Genomic DNA, 6000 nt, shown 5'->3' on the forward strand with positions numbered 1-6000 from the left:
TTTCCCAAATTATTTTACATGGAAACCTAGTTTGAAGCTTGAAGAATGGACAAGCTTATATTGCTCAATTAGGTGAGTATTCAAGTCCCGTTTTTAATGATTTTTATGTTTCCGAGATCGTAAAAGCTTAATTTAACTATCTCAGGGATTAATTTGTAAATTTATCAAAGTACTAGGGTTTTGAAAAGGATGAGTATGCATGAATTATGAAGTTTTATGGTAGAAAATGAAAGGTTGTTGATAGATAAACAACTTTTGTAAAGGGAATTTTGATGAATTTGTGATTTAGGGACTAAATTCTAAAGATGTAAAATTTATGGAAAAATTTTGAATTTTATGAAATACATAGGCTGTTAATGTTACATGTAAAAATAGGCTAGGCTTGGAATAAGGATTAAATTGCATGAATTTTATTTTTCGAACGTAGGGATGAAAACATAATTAAATAAAAGTATAAGGGCAAAATGGTAATTTTACCTAAGATATGAATTGAATTGAATTGAATATGAATTGTATTAAATTGAGTTAAATTTAATCATATAGATCTGGATAGAAAAAATACGGAATTAGTTCAAGGAAAAGATAAAGTGTCGGATTAGTAGACAACAAATCAACGAACACTTGTCAAGGTAAGATCGTGTGACTAAATTGTGTATATTTATATGTTTGAATTGGATGTTGTATATGTGAATTTTGAAATTTCTATTTATATGAAATTGATAACATATCCGAAAAAGCCCGATCAATATCAAGTTCCATTTGAATAAATGAAATTTCGATGGATATAGGGTTTCCAAATTGATTGTGATCCTGCATATGTTGCAAACACATCACAGCTCGAAAGAGCATCCTGTTATTAGCCCTCTTGAGCTTCTCGTTATATGGCTTTTGTGAGCTTCCCGTTAATAGCCCTTCAGATTATCCCGATCGGTTGTGATCCTGCATGTGTTGTGGACACATCGTACCTCTTATAAACATCCCGATATATGGTTCTTCGTGAGCTTCCTGATTAAAGGCTCTTTGTGAGCTTCCTGATTAATGGCTCTCCAAAGCTTCCCGATTTGACTCACTTTGTAACACCCCTTATCTATATTCAATGTCAAAATAGGACACGAGGCATTATCGGACTTACAAAGCAAGTAATTAAGCATACAAATCAAGTCATAAATTTGCATCCAAATTAAAACCATTTGTATTCAATCATAAAGGTCCCTCATACGAACCTACGAGGCCTAAAACATGCTTTGGAAGTGGTTCGGGATTAAACCAAGAACTTAGGAAATTTTTACAAAACTTAGAAATTTTTTGCTATGAACAGGGGTCACACGCTCGTGTGGTTTGGGACATGCCCATGTGGGCAGGCCGTGTGGTCACACACGCCCGTGTCCCTAACCCGTGTAACTCTTTGTTTTGTAAAGCATGAACAAATTAAAGTCACACGACCAAGCCACACGCTCGTGTGCTAGGCCGTGTAGTTAATTTAATTTTCATAAAATAGGTGCAGACTTCAGATGGTCGGGACAAACGCCCGTGCTTGAGGCCGTATCCCTCACACAATTGAGACACACACCCGTGTTTCTACCAGTGTGCTCAATTCTGAGCATTCTATTTTTCAAATTAAGGTACAGGGGACACACGGCCAAAGCACATGCCCATGGAGCAGACCGCGTGTCACATACCGTCTAGACACACTCCCGTGTGTCTACCCATGTGGACAAAATAAAGGCTATGTACCAAGCCATTTGTCACCCTCATTTCCACCTACACACACAAGTTCAATGGCATAAATCATGGTATACTTAGGCAACCAAAGACAAAATAAAGGCTATTTACCGAGCCATTTGTCACCCTCATTTCCACCTACACACACACAAGTTCAATGGCATAAATCATGGTATACTTAGGCAACCAAAACATACATAATCAAGGTTAGAACATATCATTTCATTATCACACATAACATACTTACAACATTATATTCTACCAAGTAAAATCAATCAAAATTCACATCCCCAAGTACTAACACAAATACTTTTATCATGCATAATTCTTCTTAGATTTCCTAGCATACCAATGAGCCAATCTCAACCATTCAACAACAAAGTCATTAAGTCACATTCAACCATTCACCAATCATTTATAGACCACATCATAAAGGAGATATTTGCACATGTACGAATATACTTAAGCTTACAACCAATTGAATCAAAATGAGCCAATTTACATGGCCAAATACCAAATCAAGCCTTTGACAATTACAAGCCAATACATTTGGCTAAAATCATGGTGACACATATAAAAAAATGGCCAAGTCCCTATACATGCTATATAATCAAAATGTTTAAGATCATCGATACCCAAAATGACAGTTTGATAGTGTGATGCGAACTCCGACGATCTCCAATCCGAGCTAGCTTGGTGATCCTATAAAACATGGAAAGTAAAATGAAGTAAGCTATATAGCTTAGTAAGCTCGTATGAAAGAAATAATAAAACCTTACCATACATTAGAATGCAAGTAATATAACATATGATAATGTAATTTACCATAATCTCATGATCATAATTCACTTCCATCACAAATTTACCTTCCAATACATTTCTCGCTTACCGAAACATCGTCGAACGTGTCTGTAAAGTCATTTACAAAATTTTTGAAGTATTAAAGCATTTAAAATACAATTATAATAAAGCTTATTTAACATACGAACTTACCTCGGTTACAAAAATGACCAAAGGGATCTATTCGTCAATTACTTTATTTTCCCCTGATCTGGACCCAAACTTCATTTTTCTTGATCTATAATATCACATTTAACTTATTTAATCATCACATTATTCAATTCAACCCAAAAAACACATTATGGAAAAATTTACATTTTTGCCCCTAACTTTTCAACATTTTACAATTTAGTCCTTAGGCCCGTAAAATGAATTTCTTTCAATTTAATCACAACCCAAGCCTAGCCGAATATTATTTGTACTCATAACAGCCCACATTTTCATTTATTCACACTTTTCTACACATTTTATAGACATTTACAAATAAGTCCCTATTTAACATTTTTATCAAAAATCACTTTACAAATGTTGTTTAACTATCACTTTACAAACGTTGTTTAACTAACAACAAACATGCATTTTCTACCATCAAACATAAAAATACAAACATATTCATCATGGGTAAAATTTTAAACTTTAAATTTCTTTCAAATTAGTCCTTGAAATAGCTAAATCAAGCTACAACGATCTCAAAATATAAAAATTATTAAAAATGGGACAAAAACGGACTTACAATCGAGCTTGAAAGCTTGGCCAAAACCCTAGCTATGTCTTCCTTGCAAATTTTAGCTATGGGGGGATGAAATTGAGAAGATGGACATTTTTTATTTGTTAATTGTCTTTATTTACCAAATTACTAAAATACCCTTAATTCATAACTTTAAAATTTTACCTAACCATGTCCATTTTTTTCCATCCTAAAGTATAATGGTCTAATTACCATTTAAGGACCTCCAATTTAAAATTTCATAGCAATTACACACCTTTAACTTATAGAACTCAAATTTTGCACCTATTGCAATTTAATCCTTCTAGTCAAATTAGGCACTCAATCGATAAAATTTCTTAATAAAATTTTCACACAATTATTCTATCATGTTGTAGAACTTAAAATAATAATAAAATAAATATTTCTACTTCAGATTTGTGGTCCCAAAACCACTGTTCCGGTTTGACCGTAAAACAGACTATTACATGCTTGAACTTCCTGATATATGGCTATTCGGAGCTTCCTGATTAATGGCTCTTCATAGCTACCCATTATTGGCTCGCATGAGCTTCTTAAAAATGGCTCTTATGAGTTTTTTGTTATATAGCCTAGATAAGCTTCCCATTATACAGCTCACATGAGCTTCCTGTTATATGGCTCAGGAGAGAGCTTCCCATTTATGTGCTCACATGATCATTCCTGAATATGAATTGACAAATTATAGTTGTGTGCATTTTGTGTGTACCACACGTCTATCCATCGATATTTCAAATGGTTCAACGGGTACCTGAAAACACATGGAAATTTGATATTTGATAAGTTCATCCCTGTTTCTTGATATTCACATGAAATACATGACTAACATGTTTGATGAAGTTGTGTGTTTAGGCTATTAGCCAAATTTCTTGGATGCATTTTTATATGCTTACCTTAAATGTAAATGAATGGTAAGTTAATTTCCTGTTATACGAACTTACTAAGTATTAAATGCTTACTCTGTTTTATTTCCTCTGTTTTACAGTAACTCAGAAGCTCGTTAAGATTGGAAGCTGGTTAGAGCCATATCACACTATCAATTGCCCTTTTTCGGTATTTATTAAACCAACTTTGGTATAATGGCATAAATAGGTTAACTTGGCCATTGATGGCATGTAAATTTTTTTTTTGTGATTAGTCATTTGAATGTCTTATGTTTGAAACATTTTGATATTTATGAGTATATGGCCTTATCATGGTTGATATGTGTTTTGGTATAATTAACTGATGATTAACTAATAGGAAAATTGTAAAATGGTTTAAGTTGGTATAGTTGGTACAAATATGAATGTATATGTAAGTGATTAAATTGTTAAGTATGGATACTTGGATATATATGATGATATGATTTGTATAAAACTTGGTTTTGGCTTGATTCAAATGTTTTATATTGGTTTGGGAATATGTTTAAGAGTTAATGTAGGTGGAAGACAAGTTTGAGTGAGAAATGTGGCTAGTAAATGACTTTATTTTTTCCACACGGGGAGAGACATGGGTGTGTGTCTCAGCCGTATGAGACACACGGCCTAGCACGTGGGCGTATGTTTTGGCCATGTGTCCCCTACATCTTTAAAATTTTAAAACAGAATGCTTAGAATTTATCACACGGCTAGGCACACGGTTGTATGACTTGGCCATATGACCCCTGCACCTATTTAATGCAAAATTTCATGTCCACACGGCCTAGCACACGGGCGTTTGACTTGGCCGTGTGACCTAAGTCAGAGAGTTACACGGTTACAGACACGGGCTGAGACACAACTGTGTGCCCTATTTTGGATGTTGAGATTTTCCGAAAAATTCTCTAAGTACTCGGTTTAGTCCTGGCTTGTTTCCAATGCATATTTTAGGCCTCGAGGGCTCATGTAAGGGACAAAATGATTGAACATGATTGATTTCTGACATGGATGTTAAATGACATGAAATAATTGTATTTGATTTGTAAATTTTGGTAATGCTCTATAACCCTATTTCGGCGACGGATATGGGTTAAGGGTGTTACAGGTGAAACAAGACGTCCCTTGTCTATTAAGGAGTTGAAGTTGACTCGTTTGAAGTAGAGACAACTTGGTCATAGGAGGGAAAAAGGTATGATTTTTTCATATAAAAGAGGTTCTCTTTTGGATGTAAATTTTGAAAAGATAGGGCATTGTGTTCATGAAAATCAGACCTGTGTCAATTTTTATTTAACAGTACATAAGTCAAAAACTAAAAGACTTCTAGCTTCTGAACATAACTTTGACTTAGTTAATATTCTGCATAGTTCGAGATAAGCCCATAGTAGGTTTTGGTAAAGAAGGCGTTATGAAAATATGAGTCAAGGTAAAGATTTGTAAAGTTATGCCTCGTATTTTTCAACTTTTCTTCTCCTAGTTAAACTCTATTTTTAGTATCCCACTTAAACTTTGCTTAGTGTAGATTATTTTAATATTATTTGACCTACAAATTTAACTTATAAATAGACCCTTTTTCTACCCTAGAAAAATAAGTCATAACACATTTAGGTATTAGCTTTTCAAGCTTTTAGAAAATTTTGTGTTTACATTTTAAGGGTTCTTATTTTCAAGTTTTGGGGCTTAGTTTTATCTCCATATTTATACTCTTAATTTTTACCGTTTTAGTGAAATTATCTTTACTCGTGATTTTTTATTATCTTCGAATGAGTTTTTCTACTTAAAATATTTGTGTTCGAT

Source organism: Gossypium arboreum, chromosome 11, assembly GCF_025698485.1.
Source record: "Gossypium arboreum isolate Shixiya-1 chromosome 11, ASM2569848v2, whole genome shotgun sequence".
In the NCBI taxonomy this organism is placed as follows: Eukaryota; Viridiplantae; Streptophyta; class Magnoliopsida; order Malvales; family Malvaceae; genus Gossypium; species Gossypium arboreum.